Here is a 24,372-nt window from a genome sequence, read left to right as displayed (position 1 = left end):
CCAAGTTGAGTGCTCCACTGAACCACCTAGGAAAATTGGAGGAGGAGAATGTTGATGGGAACCTCAGATCAGTGGTCCCCTTAATTGCCTTGATGAAAGGGGACAGTTAAGAGAGACAATTTGGTATAGGGTAGAGCCCCTTTTGGAGGGTAGAAATGACTATTAAGGACAAATGCCTTTTCGAAGGTGTAAACGAGCCTCTTAGAATCTGAAAGGATATGATCTTACATCTCCTAGACTCTGTTGCTTTCTCATTACAACCTGTAACTTTATCCATTGGATTAGGGAAACTCAGGTAATCAAGGCTCCTTTGATCACAGGTATATACTTGATAGTTTGAGCAGGAGGGAGAGAGCACTGACAATTTGGGGATCAGGAATGACTTCCAATAGAAGAACCACAGAGTCAGGCAGAACAGGAGAACAATAGCCATCTGGGAAGTGGTGATGGTTTGTCCCAACTTCCTTTTCAATGAAGAGATTCTTGTATCATGGTAGCCTGCCAATCCTACCTCATCCTTGCTACATATTCCCCAGCTGTTCTATTATATACAGGCTTATGCACAGGCTTCTTCGTTGCATCCCAGAATGTCCATCACTTGAGGAATGGCTGAATAAGTTGTAGCATATGAATATCAGGGAGTACTATGGTGCTGTAAGAAATGAGGAAAACAGATGATTTCAAAGAGACATGGAAAGACTTATATAATCTCATGCAGAGTAAACTAAGCAGATCCAGAGAGACAATTTATATTAAATACTAAAACTGAACAAATTTGAGGACTTTTATAAACTGATGAAGAATGAAATGAGCAGAACAGGAGAACAATTTATACAACAGCCAAAACATTATAAAACATGAACAACTTGTTATTGAGGGAATTTGTTTTGCTTGATTATGCATATTTGTTACAAGAAATTTAGCTATGAGGAATTTGTTTTTCTTCTTCTTTGCAGTTAGGTTGGGGTGAGAGGGAAAGAAAATAGATTTGTGTTGTTGGTTTTTAATAGAGAGGTGGGTGTATGTACAATGCTGCATGCATTTTCAGATGGGATCACTCACTATTAGTTTTACTTAATTGTTTTACTTTGTTAGACCTCTCTGAAAGTGGGAATAATCTGTAAATGTTATTAATATGAAAACAAAAGACATCAGTATAGTTTTTAAAATGTTTCATAGAAAAAAAACAAAAATAAAATGTTTCATAGGAAATTGATTGAGGCAGGGGAATTGGTCTTTTGTTCCCTCTACTACCCCCAGTGACAAGTCTTCTCCATGAAGTGATCTTCTCTTCTGACCTCTATCTAAGGCTCATTCACACTGCTCTGAGCCAGGGTCAGAGGAAAGAAGAGGGAATGGAGTGGGAAGGGGGAGGAGTACTTAGACTGACCTAGATTTGCTCTATTTCTAGAAGCAAGTGCCCCAGTAAGCCTTGAAATGTGAGAGTGAAATCCATGACTTCTCACAAAGTTGTGGGAGCTCACACCAAGAATTCTAGGCTAGTCTACCAGTCTGTCCTGACCATCCCAATCCTTTCACTAGGGAAAATTTGATTCTGAGATGGTATGTGATTAATTGGAGAAATAGAGTAGGGTTAGGAGATATCCACGGTCAGTATTCATTAATCAGACCTCACAGATAATCATAGCAGACATCTGGACAAGCATCTGGACTTGGCTGGGAAGGAAACTGCAGGTTCAATGCGACCAGCCAAGCAACGCTATGCTTAGAGAGGGGCAGGAAGACAGTGGAGTCTCAAAAGCTCTTTAGCAGTTGGAAGAGGTGGGGCGGCACTCTAGCTCATTGGGGCTGAGGTATCTCTTCCCCTATCTAGACCTATTCTTCCTGAATCTTTTTCAGAAGCTTGTTTTCTGCCAGGTGATTGTTGGCACTGGCTTCTTCTCTATTTTTAATCAAACTAACCAGTCCTTGTTCATCAATTAGGTAAGCCCATAGGGAAGATGGAAGACTGGGTTGGGGTTTGGCATGGCAGGAGGAGGAGGTTACAGGGAAGTGGTTCTCAGCTCATTATAAGGAATTTTTTTCATAATTTAACAAAATCCATCCACATAAGACTCTTCTCATTGATGGACATTGATTATCCAATGTTCCATGTCTGTGTGAGTGACAGAGTTGGCAAAAACTTGAGAGAAGAGAGATCCTGATCTTCAGACTTCTTAGCAAGAGATAGGAGATATACAGTTCCAGACTCTCTTCAGGTGCCTAAAGGGAGAGAAGGCTCTGGAAAGAAGCTAATACATAGAGGAAACAGCAATCTCCTTCATGTTGGCTTCTTCCCAGAGTCTTTCTCTCCCTTCAGAAACTTGAAAAGAGTCTGAAAGTCATATGTCTTCTCTTTTGAAGCTGGAAGCCAGAAGACTAGGATCTCTCTTGCCTCAAGCTCTTGCCCAGAACATTAAGTAATCAATTTCCATCAATGAAGAGCCTCTTATGCAAATGGGCTTTCATTCACCTTTACACCATTAATAATAGCTAGCATTTATATAGCATTCTAAGGTTTATAGAGCTTTTTTACATGTCTCATTTGATCCTCACACCATCATCTGTGAGGTAGAGCTTATTATTAACCCCATTCCACTGATGAGGAAGCTGAGCCTGAGAAAAGTTAAGTGAGTTGTTCAGTATTACAAAGTATAAGTGTCTGAGTCTGGATCTGAGCTCAGTCCTTCCTGACTCTAAGTCCAACATTCTAGCCACTTCACCTAGCTTCCTAACAACTAGAGCTGTTCAAAAATGAATTTGGCTTTGTTGGAAGATAGTGAGCTCCTAGTCCTTGGAAGCCTTCAGGTTGAGACTGAATACTTGTTAGGTATGTTTTGAAGGGGATTCATGCTTCACATAGCAGTTAGACTAGATTCTCTCTGAGGTCCTTTCCAACTCTAGAATTCTATGACTATGCTATTTTAATACTTTAGTATAGCCATAGGATAGAGTCATTGATGTGGGTGGGCACTCCCTGCACCAGTGCAAATTGCAGGCTGTGTTTTTTCATTCTCTATGTTTCTCATCCATGACTTTGTATAAATCCTCCATAGTGACCCTATCCAGCATGAGAGGAGCCTTCCCAGGTTTCCTTTTAACATTTTTTTTTTGTATATTAGCACAACTCTTTAGCTGCTATCTGCTACCCTTCACTTTTACTAGGAGAGGTCCTATTCCTTTTCCAATTGAAGCGATTGTTTTATGTAACCCTCAAAGTCTATTTGCATAAGGCTCTCCTCACTGGTAGAGGTTGATCACTAATTAATGCTCTTCCCTTTTCATGAGTGGCAGATTTGGTGAGAGCTTGGGAGAAGAGAGAAACTAGTCTTGTGGCTTCCATCTTGGAGAGGAAACACATAGCTCCAGATTCACTTAAGGGAGAATTCCCTGAAGGGAGAGAAAGACTCTGGGAAGAAGCTAGCATATGTAGAACTTACTCGGTGCCAGACATTATACAAGGTATTGGGCATGCAAGTACAAACAAACCAGATAGTCCTTGCTTTCTAATGAAAAAACACCACATGGAGGGAGCTGGAAAATAGGGGTACAGTAAAGAGATATATTGTAGAAATGGCCAGAAATTATTGTGGAAACCTAGCTTGGGGCAAGATAAATTGAAAGCCCAATTATCAGTTCCAGGAGACACGGGGTTGTAGGCCAAGATTGTGTGTTGCAGGGAGAGGAAGAGGAGAAAGAGGAGGGATCATCATAGCTCTTGCATCTTATGGACTGACTCCTTTCTCTCATGTCAGAATCTCTTCTTCCTTACTTTATACAAGTCACAGAGGCACAAACCCTATGACTCCTTGGTTACTTAATAACAAATGCTACTGGAAATTTAACTACCTCTCTCCTATTGGCCTTTTCTCCCCAAGTATTTCAGCTCAAGCTTATGCCACACAAGTATTAATTTAGGTGGAAGTTGCACACAGACAGATATAAGATAGTTGCAACCACAGTGCCCAAAATATAGGCCTTCAATAACTGCTTGTTGATTAGTCAACTGATTGTAAGAGGAAGTTTGTTGTTGTTATTTGTCTTCCCTTCTCAGAAGAGGACCATGACATCAGGAAGGGGATGTCATGACTTACAAGCGAATTGGATTTAAGTGAAGCAGGGCTGTGCAAAGTTATCAGCCTCACTCACTCCTCCAGAGCCATCTGAGTCCAGGGGCAAGATATAGATCAGGATGACTGGAGATGGCCCCAGAAGCAGTGGGAGACTTTGGGCTTTTGAAGCTAAAGTCTTTCCCAGGTCTCAGTTTGTCTAAGGAAATGCCCATTCAGTGATTAAGGCTAGGCAAGAAATGAGGCAGAGAGTGACATCTTTTATCTAGTCCAAAAAAAAAAAAAAAACTGGGGCAGGAAGACCCTCAGGGTTTACGGCCAAAACAGAAGCAATTGCTATTTACACTCACTTTGAGCCAGCAGAGCCCAAACAATGACCAAGTGAGGCTTGGAGTGGGACCTATTGTTGGCCAATCAGTAAGAGCCAGAGTGATTTGGGTTTAAGGCATAGTACTTAAGAAAGAAATCTAGCCTGTAAACCCCAAGATATCTTGTTAGGTTTCAGTGGTCAAATTTTATATTCCTTTGGGCAGAACACATGTAGATAAAAGTACAGTTCCCTAAATGGACAGAGGGAGAGGAGGGAGAGGTTGTTGTTATGGTTGTTGTTGTTTGTCCTTTGTTCTCAAAGGGGACCATGACGTTAGGGAGGAAAGGAAGGAATGAAAGAAGGAAGGAAGGACAGAGGAAGGAAGGAAGGAAGGAAGGAGTTGCATTGCCCAGTTGGAACTGTCCAGTTGGGTGCCCAGTGGGGCAGCTCCTACTACTCCAGAGGAGGAGGGAGTATTTAAAGGAAGCATTTGGGTCACCTATGAGTGAGAAAAAACTCATGAGGCCAAGTCATTCCAATGTCAACTTTGGCTTCTTAGATTTAAATAATGGACTGCTAAATCTGTGGTTAATTAGATGAAAACCTTTCCAGAAGCAATTATTAAATATTTTAATTGATTGCTCAGGTGAGGCCTTGTCACCAGAGGTGAGGGAGCAGGGGCTAGGGTGGTCCCTTATCATCAGCTGCATTGACCAGCTTCACTAGGAGCTTGTTAACATGGAATAGGTTTATATAAGTCCTCCTTAAGCTGCTCAAAAATATGCTCAGAAATGAGGAAATGTTTCTAAGCCAGAGAAGCAGCAGGTGAATACATATGAGGATGATTTCTGACCTTTCATAGAAAAGGTTGTACACCCATCCCATAGGATCAGAGGGAGGGAGATGGAACCTGGCTTTCAAATGCCTATTTTATTGTGAAATGAGGAAGGAATAGGTTAAATGATGAAGGAAAGGTTAGAAAAAAACAAAGGGAAATTGCTGATTTCAGGGAAGATTGGATCTAGCAAACCCACTGTGTGTTCTTTATAAAGGATGTTGCTTTGAGCAGTCTTTCATACTCACAGGCTCTGTACTCTGTCTTTTCTCCAACCCTCAGCATATGTTGAACAAAATTGAATTTGCCAGATGCTGACTCACTTATACTCAGCTGCTCATTACTGTTTTTCCCTGAATATTTCAATCAACCAACCCAACAAGCATTTATTAAGCACCTGCTGTGTGACCAGCCCTGTGCTAGGTACTGTGGGGAAGATAAGGCAAGTGTTAAAAAAAATGGTTTCTTCCTTCAAAGGAGCTGACAGGCTAACTGGGGAAAAAAAATTAACTCTTGTGAAACTACTAGTGAACTAGGTGCTAATTCAGAGAATCTCAGTAGCAAAAACCTCAGAGGACATTTAGTTTAACCCAAATATGAAGAGGATTCCTCTCTACAATATCTCTGATAAGTAGTCATCTAGTCTCCACTGGAAGACCTCTAGTTATGGGGACCCACTACACCCTCAAGTCAACTCATTCAGTCCATGGGTGAACATCTTTGTTAATGAATTTCCTCTTACAATCAACTGACTAATCAACAAGCAGTTATTGAAGGCTTATATTTTGGGCACTGTGGTTACAACCATCTTATATCTGTCTGTGTGAAACTTCCACCTAAATTAATACTTGTGTGGCATAAGCTTGAGCTGAAATACTTGGGGAGAAAAGGCCAATAGGAGAGAGGTAGTTAAATTTCTAGTAGCATTTGTTATTAAGTAACCAAGGAGTCATAGGGTTTGTGCCTCTGTGACTTGTATAAAGTAAGGAAGAAGAGATTCTGACATGAGAGAAAGGAGTCAGTCCATAAGATGCAAGAGCTATGATGACCCAGCCTCTAGGGCTATGGTAAAGGCTAGAGTTGGGTGAATATTTGCTTGTGGGAGAATTGAATTGATTCCAAAAACAATCCAATTAAAGAGGCTAGTTTACTATACATTGACTAATTCTAGTCAATTCAAGAAATACAGAGGGGTCCTGAATAGTGTTAATAAAGGATTCCCCTGAAGTGGTCTCCTGTATTCTAATCTGTACTATTCAAAGTCATCATTATGTAAAACATCAAAATTGATTTTAGCCCAATGGAAATATGCAGTGCAAATTCAAATACTGTAACCATTTCAGAGGATTTATTATTTGTACAAATCAAGACCTAACTTTATTAATCTATTTTGTTAAGTGCCTCTTAATGAAGCATATTTACTAAGGACCTCTTAAGTACCCTGAATCCTAGAATCTCTAAGTTGGAAGGGACCCCAGAGACCATCAAATCTAGCCCGTGGTTGACCAAGAAGCCCCTTTATGATATCCCCAAAGTTGAGTGTTATACCTGTTACATTAGGATGTTTTTCTGTACATCAAGTTGAAATTGTCTGTAATTCTGTAATTTCTACCTGCTGTTCTTAGTTCTTCTGTCTTAGAATAAATAAAACAAAAGACAGTGTAGTGGAATGTAGTGGTTTAAGTGACAGATCTGCAGTAAGAAAGACCTGAGTATGAATCCTGCCTCTGATACTATTATACTAACTGTGTGACTTTGGGCAAGTTACTTAATCTTGACAAACCCATCTCCTTATTTATAAAATGGCGAGATTGTAGGATGGCCTCTGTGTGTCTGACATACAATTGGAACTCAGATCTTCCTGATTCCAAGTCCAGTTCTCTCTCCATTATATCACCAATATCTCTAAGAATAAATGTGGCATGGTAGATCAAAAAAGAGGAGGGTTAGGTTCATGTTCCACCTCTGACACGAGCTCTTGATCCCATGCAAGTCATTTCATTTCCGTGTTCCCCAAACAATTCTCTAAGACTAAGAATGGCAGAACAGTTGCTCAGCTGCATTGGTAGTAGGAATTTCCTCCCTATGAATGAAATAACAGGTCTGGACTGCACCCCCCCCCCAAAAAAAATTAAAAAAAGAAAAGATGTCAGGGCGTGGCTTTATACTCAGTGCAGCAGTGCTTTGAGAATTGCCTGCCCTTTTTCTCTTCTAATACTGGCACCAGGTCCTAAGAAAACCCAAGAGAAGAAAGACAACAGTTGTGTGGCATGAGACCATGTAGTTACCATGGATTAATGGAAGTTTGTAATTGAGGGACCTGGGTTTGAGATCTAACCCTGTTACTTACTACACAGTCTACCTTAGTCAATACCCTTCTCCTTTCAGGGCCTCGTATCTTCTGCTGGAAAATGAATGGTTCTAGTAGATCTTCCATAGGTGTCTCCCAGCTCTAAATCTAGTGATTTTCTGCCTATGCTTTGAAGTATGCATTAGCAACTGGTGTTCCCGTGCTTTGGCTTGCATGGCCTCTACCCACTGGAGAAAACTGCCTAAAGTAAAAATTCCCATCTCAGACTTAAAGTTAGTGGGACATCTTGTGTGCATCTCTTTCTCCCTTATTTGAAAACAACTTGTTATGTTGGTGTGGGAGTCTTCTTGAAAGGAGATTGATTTACACTGGATTTGTTTTTATTTCCCTATTAGTCCAGTCTCCTTTTGTTTCTGAATTCCTTCTCTCTGAGATTCAAGTCATCTTCTATTGAAGACACCAATTGCTTTTTAAGACTCAGGGATCTTTTATTGGTGCTGGATAAGGGAATTATCTTCTTACCCCTGAGGAGCCGGTCTGGAGATTAGAGAATGTAGATGGAAGTGTCATTTTCAGGTCTCTTTTCCTACTCATGCCCTCTGGATAGGGTGGGTATATCTATCATAATTTCTTTGCTTATGCTAAGTTGATGCTAGTCTATTCCCACAACCTTTCTCCAACTCATTCCCATTTACCTAAGTTCCTTGATATTATTAAAATTATCAGTTTATTTTCCTCCCTCCCTCCCTCCCTTCCTTCCTTCCCTTCTATTTTTTTATTGGCCTTCCCTCCCTATTTTGACTTACTCTTTCCCTAACCATTTCCTTTGTCCTTCCTTATTTCTGTATCTCTCCAGTATGTTCTGAATTTTGTTCCTTCTTTATTCTCTCTGTCCGTTATAAAGGGGTTCTGGCTTATTGGATTTGGTTTCTTTGTCTATCCCAGTTCTACGCTGTTGCATTTGTAAATGTCATCCATGAACCCTTCCTTTCGTGTATGTATTTTATTTTGCTTGATTTTATAGTTAGCTAATTACTAAGTTGTAGTGTCCAGGTTTTATTGGTGTGGGAAATTCTCTGGTGAGGAAACTCCCTATGTCAATATAGATCACTAATTGTTTCACAATTTATACTCTTAGAAAGTTGCTTAGGATGCTGAGAGATAAAGTATTTGTCATACAGGTAGAAGATGTAAGAGTTAGGGCTAGAGCTTGAGCTTCCTGACTCTGAGCCTAGCTCTCTATCCATTTTACATCACACTGTTTTGTCCTTCCCTCCCCTTTCCCTCTCCTCCCCATTCCCTCCCTTTTCCTTTCTCTTCTTTACTCCTCCCTTCCCCTTTCTCTCCCTTCCCCTTTCTCTCCCTTCCCCTTTCTCTCCCTTCCCCTCCTCTCCTTTCCTCCTCTCTCTTCCCTTTCCTCTTTTACTCACTGTTTTGTCTTTGGTGGGGCATTTTAATGGTGTTGCTCCCTTATAGAAATATCAGTTCATGAAGGAAGCAGTGCAGTGTGGTGACATTTCTAGACATCTTGCTCTTTTACTCCCTCTCCAATGCCTTCCTCCCTAAGCCTTATTACTATATCTCATCCTACATCTTATGGAATGGAGCCTGTGGCCACTTTAATATAAGAGGAAACACCATGAGAAATTCTTAAATTTACTGGGTCTGCAGAGGTTTTGTGTTTTTTATTCTGGATTGGTTTCTCACAATTCGGCGTGGTACAGAGGAAAGGGCTAGATTTGGAGTCTGAAGACCTGGGTTCAAATCCTACTCCTGCTACTTGCTACCAGTAAGACTTGGGACAAGTCACATCATTTCTCTGTACCTCAGTTTCCCAATATATAAAATGAGGGGGGCTGCAAGGTCCCTTTCATCTCTAAATCTGTACTTGTATGATCTTAGTAATTGGAGAAAACAAAATCTAAGATTTCTCACACTCCCTATGGTTCAGATCATCCACCTGACTACCTACCAACTGCATTTTGAGCCAGCCCTATTCATTTCTCTGTACTTTGCCCCCCTCCTAGTCCCCAGAGTAGATAGGCAGGTGACTGGTCATGGTCCTAGTACTTCAGAGTTGGAAAGGACTCTAGAAATCACCTGGTCTGGAGCCTTCATTTAATAGGTGAAGACACTGAGGTGGGGAGCTGAGGAATGGGCCTGAGGAGCCAGAACATCCCTCCCCAAACAGGTGGAGAGCTGGGGTGTCAGTGAGGCAACATGACGCATAGCCCACGGTTGGTTGGTGATTTATACAGTGAACACTCAGGGTGGCTGGTCTCCATTTTTCTGCAATTAAGTAGGGCAGGGTAGTGACAAACGGTCTCCCAACACCTCTCTGGTCTTCTGTTATTATCTGCAGGCCCTTCAGACTAATTCATCCTTTTCTAGAACCACAGGTTGGGGTTGATAAATCAAGAATGGCCTCTGTGCTGGGAGCTGATTACAGGGTCATCCCTCAGCAGAACTGTTTGACCAGAATTTCCCAACTTCATATTTTATGAAGCTGGCAGCTGGCGATGTATCAGCACTAATTCCAATGCAAAGCACTGAGAAAGGAGAGACATAGGCACCACTCCTAATCAATCAGTGATGCCACACACTTGACCTTCTTGTTTCCTACAAGGTATTTCATTGCTGGAGTATAGACAAACAGAAGTTTTCATCTGATTCCTTAATCCTAGGCAGAGGAGAACAAAGGCTTAAGGAGAAAGACTAAGAGGCTGAAATTCCACTGTAGGGTCAGCATGTTAAGATAGGTCACAAATACCTCGTCTTTAGGATCACTAAATATCTCCTCTCAACACCCCTCCCTCTGCCCTCTCTCCATGAGCACAGATGTGCACGTTTCATGGGATAGGGGTCAAGGGCTGCACTCGTGTTTAGTGAGAAAGAAAGAAAACTTTTTCCTCCTAGACAATTCACTTTTGTGAACTGTCATGCAGCTGGTATTCTAAGGTTCTTAAGGAAGGCTTCATGCACCCAGAATCGAGAACAATTAATTCCTGACACATTATGGGTGCTTAATAAATGCTTGTTGGTTGTTCAGACTGGTCCTAGGATGATGGATATATCATCTGTTTAGTTTATTTCTATTCAATTTATAGCACCTACTACACACAGGGTACTACGCTAGGTGCTAAGGATATAAAGAAAAAAGGAAAAAATTAAAAAAAAAACTCCTCCTCTCATGGAGCTTATATATCCAATCTGTTGTCATATCTTCTCTTTTCAACATTTATAACATCTCATATATACATGAGATGTACCCGTGCAACTATCATGCACTTGATCTCAGTGCTATGGATACCCCAAAAAATTAACAATTCCTGCCCTCAAGGAACTTATATATCCAATCTGTCACTGTTTCTCTTTTCTACCTTTATAACATTTCATAGATATGTATATTTCTCTTTCTTACTCCTCATAGAGCCACTATCCTGGTGCAGGCCTTCATTGCCACCTGCCTGGACTAATAACAGCGTCCTAATTGGTGTCTCTGCCTCACTCCCCACTCTAAGCCATCCTTTACTCAACTGCTAAAAGTGATTTTCTTAAAGTACATATCTGATCATATCATCCCCTACTCAGTAAAATCCAGTGATTCCTTATTGGTTACAGAATCAAAGATAAAATACTCTGACTTTTAAAACCCTTCAAAATCTTGCTTCTTCCTATCTGATCTACTTACATTTCTCTCCCTTCCATGTATTCTACATTCCAGGTACCCAGGACTTCCTTCTTGCTGTTCCTCACACACAATATTCCATCTCCTGACTAATGTTCTCCCTCATTACCTCAGATTCTTTGTTTTCCTGACTTCTTTCAGTAAGTTCTACCTTCTTGCCTTTCCCAAACTACCCTAAAGCCAGTGCCTTTCCTCTGAAATGGCCTTCCAGCTACCTGTATATCTTTTTTTTTTTTTTTTGGCTAGGCAATGGAGTTAAATGACTTGCCCAGGGTCACACAGCTAGTAAGTGTTATGCGTCTAAGGCTGGATTTGAACTCCAGTCCTCCTGAATCCAGGGCCAGTGCTCTATCCACTGCGCCCCCTAGCTACACCTACCTATATATCTTTTTTAATAATTTTATTTATTCTATTTTTAATGTAGGGAATAAAACAAGCATTTCCATGACATAGTATAATAAAAAAGATGATTGCATGTGAAACTGCAAATCTATCATGTACAACTTGCTATTTCTTTTAAATATACAACAAAGTTATCATGTAAATTTCTTTTTTTTTCCCTTTTTTTCTTCCCTCCCCCCTACCGTGCCCTAGAGATGGCTACCATTACACACACATATGGATATTATATTTATACATATATGTTATATATGTAAAATCATTTTATACATACTTCTATTTATCAGTATTTATACAGATAGTATCTTCCTTCATATGTCCTTTGTACTTAATTTGAGTATTTATAACAATCAAAATAACTTATTTGCTCAGTTGTTCTTAAAATAATATTGCTGTTACTGTATACAAAATTTGCTTGGTTCTGCTCATTTGCTCTTCATTATTTCATGCAAGTCTTTCCATGTTTTTCTAATATCATTAAGATCATTTCTTACGATACAATGGTATTCCATCACAATCATATACCACAACTTGTTCAACCATTCTCCAATTGGCGGGCATCCCCACAATTTTCAATTCTTTGCTACCATAAAGAGCTACTGTAAATATTTTAGAACATCTCAGTTCTTTCACTTTTTCCCAAGTCATCTTTGGAAATAGACCTAGTAGTGGTATTGCTGGGTCAAAGGGTATAAGCAGTTTAATAACTCTTTGGGCATAATTCCAGATTGCTCTCCAAAATGGTTGGATCACTTTACAATTCCACCAACAACAAATTAGTGTCCTAATTTTTCCACATGCCTTCCAACATTTGTTGTTTTCCCCTTCAATCATTTTAGCCAATCTGATAGGTATAAAATGATATCTCAAGGTTGTTTCAATTTGCATTTCTCTAATCAATAAGGATTTAGAACATTTTTTCATATGACTATAAATGTTTTGATTTCTTTATCTAAAAACTACCTATTCATATCCTTTGACCATTTGTTAATTGGGAAATAACATATTTTTATAGATTTGACAAAATTATTTATATATTTGAGATATGAGACATTTGTCTTAGAAATTGTCTATAAAATTCCCCCTCCCCCCCAATATTCTGCTTTCCTTCTGACCTTGGATACATTTGTTTTATTTGTACAAAACAATTTAATGTAATCAAAATTATCCATTTTACACTTCTCTCAGCGATCTCTTGTTTATTCATAATTTGTTCACCTATCCATTAGTCTGATAAGTAATATGTCATGTTCTTCAAATTTTCTTGTAATATCTCTCTTTATATCTAGGTCATGTATCCATTTTGACCTTATTTTGTATCTTATATGCTTTTAGTCCTTTACATGTTGTCCCCTTCATTAGAAAGTAAGTTACTTGAGGGCACTCATTTTTTTTTCTACCTTTCTTTGTATTTCCAGTGTTTAGTATAGTAACTGACACATAGTAGGCACTTAAAGGAAGCTAGAGATTCTGAGAGGGAGGTAAGGTGGAATGAATTCTAGACATGGAGGATAACAAGTGCATAGGCACAGAGGTGAGAGATGGAGTGGTATGTCTGAGGAACAACAAGAAGGCCAGTTTGGCTAGATTTGACTTATGAGTCTAGTTTCCCAGCAACCTTTTTCTGAGACTCATGCACTGAGCAAATAGGAGACACATGTGCACAGATTCTAAATGTGGCTCTGTTTAATGTCTTGTGGATATAAATGAATGGTGATATTGTCTCCTCAACTTAGAGCATTTAGAGGTAGATGAGATCTTTAGGTCACTGGGTCAAACCCCCCTCACTTTACTGATGAGGAAACTGAGGCCTAGAGAAGGAGAACAAGTTGTCCTAGGACGCACAGCTAATACATAGCAGGACCAGGATTTGAACGCTGCTTGTAACTCCCCTTCAGTCTCTCAGGGAGTTTTGTCCCTCTCATTCATTGATCTGTCTTGTGCCTCCCACCCCCTCCTTCAACAAGGATTCCAAGGTAATGTAACAATGGTTATGATTGGATTAACATGTTACTACATTCAGGTACCATATTTGTCTTTAGCTAAAACCTTCAGGAGAATAGGCCTCAACACAGAAGGATTCTGAAGGTGGACTTCCAGGTATTGCATTAGAATGTTTGCCATTAGATATGACTTGAACCATCCTGTGTAAGTATGTATCTATTCTGTCTATATAGAGAGCTGGCTCTGGTCCCTTCTTTGGTCCAATGTTCCGGCCCCATTGGATGCTGGAGGAACCATCCTTTTTCCAGTTCTCTAAGTCTTAGCATGGAATGTATGATTCTTGTCCTCCATTTTCCACCTTCGTTCCTTGATGGTCCCAGACATTGGTTTAAAAAGAACTGGGCTCTTTTCAAGCATTGAGATCTTTCTCTCTCCCTCCTCACCTTTCTTTTCTTTGCCTCTCTTGTCTCTGAGTCTCTCCTGGGTTTGTCTTTCTGTTTCTGGGTTTCCAGGCTTGGAAGTCTAAATGTTTAGGGCTAACATTTTTACTTTTTTTTCTTCTATTTTTTATGTTCTCATTTGTCTTTTTGTTACCCTTTAATTGACATGATGTATAATACTGAAGTTTTCAAAGAAATTTCATATATCATTCCTCACCATAGCCCTACAAGATAAGCAGGTAAGATGATATTATTTCTATTTTGCAGATGGTAAAACTGAGCCTCAGAATTTACGTTTCTATCTTAGACAGCTAGGTGGTGCAGTAAGTAGAGTGCTGGGCCTGAGGTCAGGAAGACTTGAGTTGAAATCTGACCTCAAACCACTCATTCATTGTGTGACCCTGGGCAAGTCATTTAACCTCTGTTTGTCTCAGTTTCCTCATCTATAAAATGGGGATAATAATAGAACCTATCTCATAGGGTTATTGTATCAAATGAAATAATACTTCTAAAAAGTACTGACACAGTACCTGGCACATATAGGCACTCTTTTAAAAATATTAAAATTTAAAAACATTCTTTCCTTTTTAAATTTTCAGTTTGAAATTCTTTCCCTCCCCCACAGACCAAGAAGGTAAGCAATATGATATCAATTATACATGTGAAATCATGCAAAATATATTTCCATGTTAGCTGTATTGCAAAAAATAAATAAAAGCAAAAAGAAAAGAAAACAAGAAAGTTATACTACAATTTTCATTCAGAGTTCATCATTTCTCATTCTGAAGGCATTTTATCATCATGAGTCTTCTGGAATTGTCTTGGGTCTTTTTGTGTTGATCAGAGTAGCCAAGTCTTTCACAGCTGATCATTATTACAATATTACTGTTATTGTGCACAATGATCTCCTGGTTGTTCTCACTTCACTTTGCATTGATTCATAGAGGTCTTGACATGTTTTGCTTTTTTGTTTTTTGTTTTTTTCTGAAACCATCCCTCACTTCCTCCCTTCCCTGCCTCTCACTGAAATATGGTATATGTCTTATACTATAATAGTCCTTCATCACAATCATATGCTACAACTTGTTTAGCCATTCCCCAACTAATGAGCATTCATTAGATTTCCAATTCTTTGCCACCACAAAAAGAACTTCTATAAATTTTTTTGTATATTTTTCTTTTTTAAATTTTTTAAAATTTTCTTTAAAAAAAATCTCTTAGGGATACAGACTTAGCAGTGGTATTGCTGGATCAGAGGGTATGCAAAGTTTTATGGTCCTTTGAACATAGTCTCTAATTGTGCTCCAGAATAGTTGGCTAAGTTCATAACTGTACCAACAGTGCATTAATGTACCTATTTTCCCCCGTCTTCTCTAGCATTTGTAATTTTTGATAGGTATGAGGTGGTACCTCAGAGTTGTTTTAATTTGCATTTTTCTAATCAATAGTGATTTAGAGCATTTTTTAATATGACTATAGATAGCTTTGATTTCTTCTTCTGAAAACTGCCTGTTCATATCCTTTGACTGTTTATCAATGGTGGAATGGCCCTTATTTTTATAAATTCACTTCAGTTCTCTATATATTTGAGAAATAAGGCCTTTATAAGAGAAATTTGCTTTAAAATTTTTTGATATTACTTCATTATCTGTGGCACCTTTTAGCAAAATGTAGCTTCCCCTATTAACTCTTTTTAATTAGGTCTATTTTTGCTTTTGCTTTGTCTGAGACTATTATTGCTGTCCTTGCCTTTTTTATTTTAGCTGAAGCATGTTAAATTCAGCTCCAGCCCTTTATTTTAACTCTGCATGAATCTTTCCTGAGGATAACGTATTGTTAGATTCTGGTTTCTAGTCTATTACTCTATTTGCTTCCATTTTATGGGTGAGTTCATCCCTTTCACATTCATTTATGATTATTGTGTATTTTCCTCCATCCCATTGGGGTTAAGTGACTTGCCCAGGGTCATACAGCTAGTAAGTGTCAAGTGTTTGGTCTGAGGCTGGATTTGAACTCAGGTTCTCCTGACTTCAGTGCCAGTGTTCCTCCATCCCATTTTCTTCTATTTCTTCTGCTCTTTCTTTTTTTTTTTAACCTGTTCCTCTTCAAAAGTCTGTTTTGCTTCTGACCACTGCCTCCCTTAATATGCCCTCTTTTTTATCATCCTCCCCTTTTTACTTTCTATTATCCTCTTCCCTTTGCATTTCCCTATTGGGTAAGATAGATTTCTATGCCCAACTGAGTGTGTGTGTGTGTGTGTGTGTGTGTGTATGTGTACGTATGTGTGTTTTTAGAGCTGGTTTTGGGGTCTGCAAGTTGTTGGTGCTTCCACGGTGGTGTAATGTGGGTAGAGGTGTGGTCACTGCTCTCCTGGTCTGTGCTCTGGTCTTTACTCTGGAAGGCCCTTTGGTCCCCTGTAGCTATAAGCACCAGTGCTCCTCTTGGGCCTGGAACTGTGATGAGGGCTTCTGCTCCTTTGTGGGTGTTCACAAATGCTCTTCTCCATACTAGAACTGTGACCTGGGACTGCACAGACAACAGAATTGCCAAACCGTGCCAGGTATACCCAGTTACAGCAAAGGGTCCTCTAAAATCCCTTTCTGACCAATTGTCAGACATCTCCTTTCCCCTTCTCTTTCTGGGCTGAGAAGTGAAGCTGCTGCTGTTGCAGCTGTCTCCATTGGTACTGGTACTATGTGTGCTAGGCTCTGGACAGGCCTCCACCCCAGGGTCACAGACCTCTCCTGCACACTTCCTAAGTTTTCTTAGCCTGGAATAATGTCTAACCCTGACTTTTTGTTGGTCTGATCACTCCAAAATTCTACTTGAGGTGTTATTTTAAAGCTGTTTGGAGGGGAACGTCGAGAGAGTTTGGCTGAGGTGCTGCCTCTACTCTGCCATCTTAGCTCTGACAGTAGGCATTCTTACTGCTTATTTCCTTCCCTTCCCCTGCATTCCTTGCTCACATTTGTATAGTCAGTGTCGGAGTGGGATTTGACCAGGTCTTATGGCTCTTGGACCACTGTTCTTTTCACTTCATTATGTGGCCCCTGGTCCCTTTTTATCCCACACCTCCCTTTCCTTTCTTTCATAGAGGACAGTGTGGAAATTTCTGATCCTGAAAACTGGCAGGCTCACTGGTGCAAACCTGCTCCAGTTCACCAATCATACAGACACATCTAATTGTTTGTGACATCAAAGTCAAACACTTTCTAAAACCGTGGCTCAGTGATGCCCTTGCTGAACAAGTACCTTCATGGCATTTGCACAGCTGAGAAAATGGAGCTGAGTTACAGAAGAAAACATAGACTAAAAAAAAAAAAAAAAAAAAAAAAAAAGATGTGGTGGCGTTTGTGTTTTGTTTTGTTTTTAGAGCCAAAAAGAAAAAAAAATTTCCATGTTGGGGCAAAACTGAAATCCTAGAACAAGCCCACAAAAAAGCAATTGACCATGTCTGAGCAATGTGGCCTCTCCCTCTTCAGTCTCCTCTCTCTTTCTCCTCTCTGTGTCTCTCCTCTGTCTGTCTTTCTCTGTATCTCTCTCTGCCACTACTCCTTATCTCTCTGTTCCTCCTCCTCCTTTCTTTTTCTTCCTCTTTTTCTGTCTCTCTTCCTTCCTTTTTGCTCCATCTTCCTCCCTTTGTCTTTGCTTCTGTCTTTCCCTGCTCACTCTTTCTTTATCTTTGTCTTTCTCTTCTTCTCTCCCTCCTCTGTTTTCATTGATGGAAAACCTACCATTATGGAAAGAATGTTGCATTTGAAGTTAACAGGCTCTTAGTTCAAATTCTGGCTCTGCTCCTTTTTTATATTTTTTTCTTAAAGCAATCAGGGTTAAGTGACTTGTCCAGGGCCACATAGCTAGTAAGTGTTTGAGGCCAGATTTGAACTCAGGTCCTCCCACCTGCAAAGCCAGTGTTCTATCCACCATGCCACCTAGCTTCCCCTTTGCTACTTTCTACTTGTGTGACTTCCGACAAGTCATTTAATCTTGCTGGTCCTGTTTCCTCCTGTGTAAAATGAAGGGGTCATACGTGATCACCTCTGGGATCCCTTTCAGCTCTAAATCTATGAGGCTAAGAAGAAGAATGAGTTAGGGAGAATGTCAGCATGGCTACCAAAGCAGTGATCCAGGTGGAGAGGAGGATCTGCAATCATGGATTGATTGGGGGAATAAACTTGATAATAATGATATTGATTATACGGCTTTATAATTTTCAAAATGCCTCACATGCTAAATTGTATCATTTAATCCTGCCAACAGTCCATGAGGTAGGTACTACAGGCATTGTTCTTCCCATTTTACGATTGAAGTGTCTTACCACTGATCACGTGTGGCAGTTAGGATAGGACCCCAAATCTCTCCTGGCTATTAAGTATGATACTCTCTCCCCTATACTACAGGGCCAACTTTCAAAATTAAGTCTCCAATACCTTTAATTCAATTATGTTTATGCAGAGTGTCTGTCCAATTGCAAGTAAAGTAGACTCATAGACTCTAGCATTAGTTTTTACAGGTCTAATGGTCTATGATCCATCATCACATTCTTTTCTTAGAGGGGAACCCAGAACAAAATTTGAGGCATTTTTAAATACAACAGGTCAATAACTCAAAATGTTTGCTAACTTCCTGTATAGCTCAGAACAAAGTGATGTTTGTTTGTAAAATTTTAAAAGGAGAAAACTATCTACCCACAAACTCTCTATTTAGTAAAACTAAAAAAAAAAACAAAACAAAAAAAAAAAAAAAAACTAAAGGAAACAACTGAACACACTGTCTTAGAGGCACCAATGCTACTCAGGGTAGGCCTTATTTCCCCTGATACAGCCCTCCCTTCCAAAAAGAATTGGGCACTCTTGAGCCCAAGGAACCTTAGCTTTTTCCAGAGGTAAATAGTGAAACTTAATTAACAGGTCACGTGTGTCAAGGAAGTAAGCTGCAGGATTTTTGAGGCATCTGTTTCCATATGCTCGAAGGGAATATTAATAGCAACGTTCTGCATAGGCACCTAAGCCGCCAGCCCCAGACTCTGTGGCAGGATTGTGGTGAAGGGGATGGGGGTGGGGATGGGGAAATGACACCTCCCTCCCTTTCCTGTCTACATGAATTATTCTACCATTGGTTGTCTTTTCCTGGGAATCCATTAGACTTGGACCTGTCTGAGAACTGGAGGTTTATCCACAGTGACAGGACTGTGCCGTTTCCTTTGTAGGTTTTTAATGTAGACTTTGAGATTTGCTAAAAGATGAAATGGAATATGGGCATGTTATTGTATAAAGAAATGGAGCCCAATGTGCCTTGCCATTTCCTTAATATTGTGTTTATTTAGCTTTAATTTTGTTAATATTTTATTTTGTTGGTGTTAATACTTCTTTGTTTTTACCAGTGATTTCTCAATAATGTCTTCCAGAGTCCTTCTTTGTACCAAAGAAAAGCAGTTTAGTAAAACTGACGAAACAAGCAGGTCTTATAGGCTATGCAAAGTTCTGCTCCCCTAATTTCCCAGATCTCTCTATCAAGAGAAAGGAAGCTATTTCACTGTTGGCCCTCTGAAACCAAGATTAATCATTGTGCTTAATCTTATTCCTGATTTCTTTTAATGTTTGTTTGTTAGGTGGTGGTTTTTTTTTTTTTTTTATTCCATTTACCCTGGGGGATCTTAACCTTTTTTGTATAATGGACTTTCTGGCAGTGTGTTGAAGCCAATGGATCCCTTCTCAAAAGAATGCTTTTAAATAATTGGAAGAAATTTTAAAATTCAGTTAGAAGTTAGTGAAATAAAGATGTAATTATTTTCTCATTCAAGTTCATAGAGACCCTGAAATATATCTAAAGGACTCCAGGTTAAGACACTATTGTGACTATACATTATTTTCCTCTCAGTTATATTTTCCTTTATTCTGCATCAGTTCATACAGGTCTTTCCATTTTTCTCTGAATAGTGTATCTTTGTTATTTCTTACAGCATTCCATTCCTTTTGTACATCATATGATGTTTTTTTGTTTATTTGTTTGTTTTAGCATCAATGAGCATCCACTTTGTTTCCAGGGGGTTTTATATTTGTTTGTTTTTTGTTTTTTGCGCCTTCAAAAAGTGCTGATATGGATATTTTGACACATATGGGAGCTTTCTTTTTGTCTTTGACTTCGTTTGGTGGCCAATTTTATAATTAATTTTAGGATTTTTGAGTCAAATCATATGAACAGCTGTCACATTTCTAACATAATTCAAAATTGTTTTCAGAACAGTGAGAACAATTCATAGCTCCACTAATAGCTCATTAGTGTACCTGACTGCCCCCAACTCCCTCAATAACAACTATTTCCATTTTTTAACATCTTGGTCAAATTGTGAGAATGAGGTGATACCTCAGATCTGTTTTCCTTTGTATTTCTTTTGTTAGTAATGATTTGGAGCATTTTATCATACAGCTGCAGAGAGTTTGTTTATTTGTATTTTTTTACCACTTATCTATGGGAAATGATTCTTGAGTTTATATTTTAGTGTCAATACTCTATAAATCTTGGATATTAGACTTTTATGAGATGTTAGTTGTAGCAAATATTTTTCCTATTCCATACTTCCAGGTTGATGAGATAGGATGGCCAAGTCTAAAAATATGTTAACATTCTAAAGGATGAAGAGTTGAACCATCCCACTAATGTATGGAGTAGGGGTGGTAAGCATTGAGAAAGAAAATTAGATCAAATAGGACAATATAGAAGTGAAGAGTAAAAGTCAAAGCAAATAATCTATGAGACAAGACAACTAGGGATAAGTGGTTTCAAGGCTAAGTCAATAAGTAGGAAATGGACTTACTAGCTGGAGGAAAGTTTGATGTGCACAAGTATATTTTAGTACATTATTTTATAAGCACAGGCCACTCTATTTTCCATTCCTGTGGTATTGAATATTAATGCCCATAAGGAAAGAAAAAGATCAAAACATGAAAGAAGGAAAGATAGAGGTACTACAATGGAAGGACTGGTGGAAATCAGAGAATGAAATATTAGGAGAGAGGGAATTTAAGCCAACACTTCATACCATATACCATAATAAATTCAAAATAGATATATGACTTGAATGTCAAATAAGATCATAAAAATTAGAAGAGAAACAGGTCACATACCTTTTATAGCTGTGGCTTGGAGGTGAATTCTCAACCAAACAAGGGATTGAAGTTATTATAAAAGAAAAAAAAATAATTTTGATCACATGAGATAGAAAAGATTTTACACAAACAAAACTAATGCAGCTTGAATAAGAGGAGATGTTCTTGACTGGGAAAATCTTTCTATTAAATCTCTCTGGGAAAGGTCTGATATTCAAAATAGGCAACTAATGAAATATATAAGACTAAAAATGATTCACTGATATATGGGATCAAAGGATGTGAACAGTTCTTAAAAGGATTGCAAACTATCAACAAATAGATGAAAGAATACTACAAGCCACTAATAATAAGAAAAATGAAAGTCAAAACAACCTTGAGGCTTTACCTCACATCCAACAAATTATCAAAAATGATAACAGAAGAAAACAGTCAATGTTTGAGGGATTGTGGAAAGAGGAACATATAACATATGGTTGGGGGCTATAAAGTAGTACAACCTTTTGTAAAGCAATTTTGAATTATTCAGATAATAAATGACTAAAATGGCATTCCTGCTCCCCCCTCCCTTTTTTGGAGAGGTAAGGGACCATAGGTATTGGAGACTGAATATAGCATTAGACTTTTTTGATATGCTGATTAGTTATGATGACCTTTGGATGTGGTTTTTATAATACTATCACCCTTCCCTCCCCCCCAAAGTGTTTCCTCTATTTATTATCAGTTGATATCAATTAGTAATCCAGACTTAATTAATATTTAGAAAAAGTTATTTACTAAGATTGTTTAATCAGAATGGGTAGTTTAAACATCCTCCCAAAAGACTGTAGCATGCTTTTTTCCAAGTACATACAGAGTAGAAAACGGGAAAAAGGGATAACTCACAGCTCCTAGTGGTACTTTTACTATCTAACCAAATGTTCCCTTTGGTTAGAGTACAGCTTACTGCTGGGCCCTTTGTTGAATCCTGAAGCTATCTTTCCTCAACCTGCCTAGTTTGTTCTAGACTCACGATGCAGAAGCTGCTGCCAATGACTTGTGCTCCATGGATACTGCTAGGATGCCAGTGAGAAGTTTAAATCCTCTAAACTTCCTAAGTTCATCAGGTCCACCTCTGGTTTAGAGGAGTGGAGGAGGGGGAACTGAAGTTTTGTTTTTATTATTTTCCCCCTCTCAACCCTTCCTAATATATCCCCCCCACCATGGAATTTCCTTTTTGGGACTTGGCTAGAACTTCTCTCTCCTGGTTTACCACTGGAATAATGCTAGGATTTTGAGCCAGCATGATATTTTACAGAAACCATTAGGTGTGACAGGGTATGCATTAAGTAGAGAGATAGACTGAAAGACAGATAGAGGGAAAAAGAAAGAAAGAAAATAGAAGATAAATAATGGGAGACAGAAAGATAGAAGATAGAAAGAATGAAAGAGAATTTATTAAACACTTAGCATGTATCAGGGATTATACTAAATTCTGGGGATACAAATACCATCAGTTAGTCAGTCAAATATTTATTAAATGTCTGGTACTTTCTTGGTATAGTGCTAAGCTCTAGAGAAGGTCCTTACCCACAAGGAGCTCATAATCTAATGGGAGAAGCAAGTGAGATAGTTCCTGCCTTCAAAGAGTTTATATTCTAATGAGGGAAGATAACATAGAAAGAGAAACTAAAGGGTAGAGGAAGGATTCTTGAAGGTGGTTGGAAAGGAAGAGAAAGAAATGTGGAGTGGAGTGGAGTATTGATGAAATGGTATTCTGGGTAAGCAGTCACCAAACAATGGAGTAAGGTCTCAGGGTGTAGGTTTCTCTAGGATGGTAAAGTGCTTGTCAAGAAGGACAAGTCAAGAGTAGAGTTGAGTTCCATTGTTGGGTTCCATGCTATGTGCCACAAATAAAGCAAGCAGTCTAAGACCATAAAAAAGGATAAAATATGAACATTTTTGATCTATAATAATGTGTTCTGGGCACTTCTATGCACTGGTATTGGCAATTTCATAAGAGCTTATACTTTCGAGCATTTTCTTATTTGAGCTTGCTGTGTTTGTAAAACATTTCTGTTTACCCCTAAATATAAAGGAATTCAAACTCTATAGGCATGGACAATTCAAGTCAATCTGAAGTTTTGGGTGGAGGGGATCAGTCCTAGAAGTGTCCTTCAGTATATCCTGAAAGCAAGGCAGAGGGTAGGAGCCGTGGGAGACTGCACTATTGGTGCTGTATATTTTTAATATCCGTGTGTGTGTGTGTGTGTGTGTGTGTGTGTGTGTGTGTATGTGTGTGTTAATATAATTGAATCAGAGTATCATAGAACTGCAAGGTACCTTTGAGGTCGTCTCATAGCACAGCCTGCTAGTTTCATATATAGATTAGGAAATTGAAGCCCAGAGAGGTCATGTAATTTGCCAAGGGTCACCTGGGGCCATTATACAATATCAGGATCATCTGATCCTGAGGTCAATTCTAAAGGATTAGAAAGTGGCAAAGGTAGGATTTGAATCTGGCAGCGATTTCAAGACTCTAAGACCATGATATAGTTAGCTGAGTTTATTGGGTTATGAATTGTCACATTCCCTGGAAACCCTAACTGGACTTGAAACAAATCAGAAGTTTCATTGATTTGTATATGTATCTCCAGCACTATGGAAAGTGTCTGGCATGTAGTAGGTACTTAGTAAATTCTTGTTGATTAAGTAATTGATTAATAAATTATGTTAAACTCATTAAAATCTCAAGGCTGGTTCCTTCATGGTTCTCTGGGCCTCCGCAAGTAAACTCATTCCTCATTCTAGCCCAAACTGTGGCTAGAAACTGTTTAAATTTAAATCCAATAAACATTTATTAAGTAACACTTACTATATTCAGGGGACTGTTCTGGGAATGAGGACTAACAAACAAATTGCAAAACAATCCTCACCCTCATGGAAGTTAGGTGAATTCACCTGTGGGTGGAAGCTATGATGTGTATGCAGTTACTTATGTACAAGAGTGTGATGAAAGAGTGAAAAAAAAATTTGCTAAGCACTTTTTATATGATAGGCACAGTTCTAAGCACCTGGACTAAAAACATAAAAAATAAGACAGTCTCTGCTCTCAAGGAGTTTATAGTCTAAATGAGGTAGTGGTAGAAGTGATGCCAGGGATAAGTGATTTGGTCTGAAAGTTTTGATTGGAGCCATTGGAAAATCAATTGACAGTCCTTTCTAGATACAGTAGGGGTGTGTGTGTGTGTGTGTGTGTGTGTGTGTGTGTGTGTGTGTGTGTGTGT

The sequence above is a fragment of the Vombatus ursinus genome, unplaced genomic scaffold (genome assembly GCF_900497805.2).
Source record: "Vombatus ursinus unplaced genomic scaffold, bare-nosed wombat genome assembly UNPS02014793.1, whole genome shotgun sequence".
Lineage (NCBI taxonomy): Eukaryota > Metazoa > Chordata > Mammalia > Diprotodontia > Vombatidae > Vombatus > Vombatus ursinus.
Note: the sequence above shows the minus strand (reverse complement) of the source record.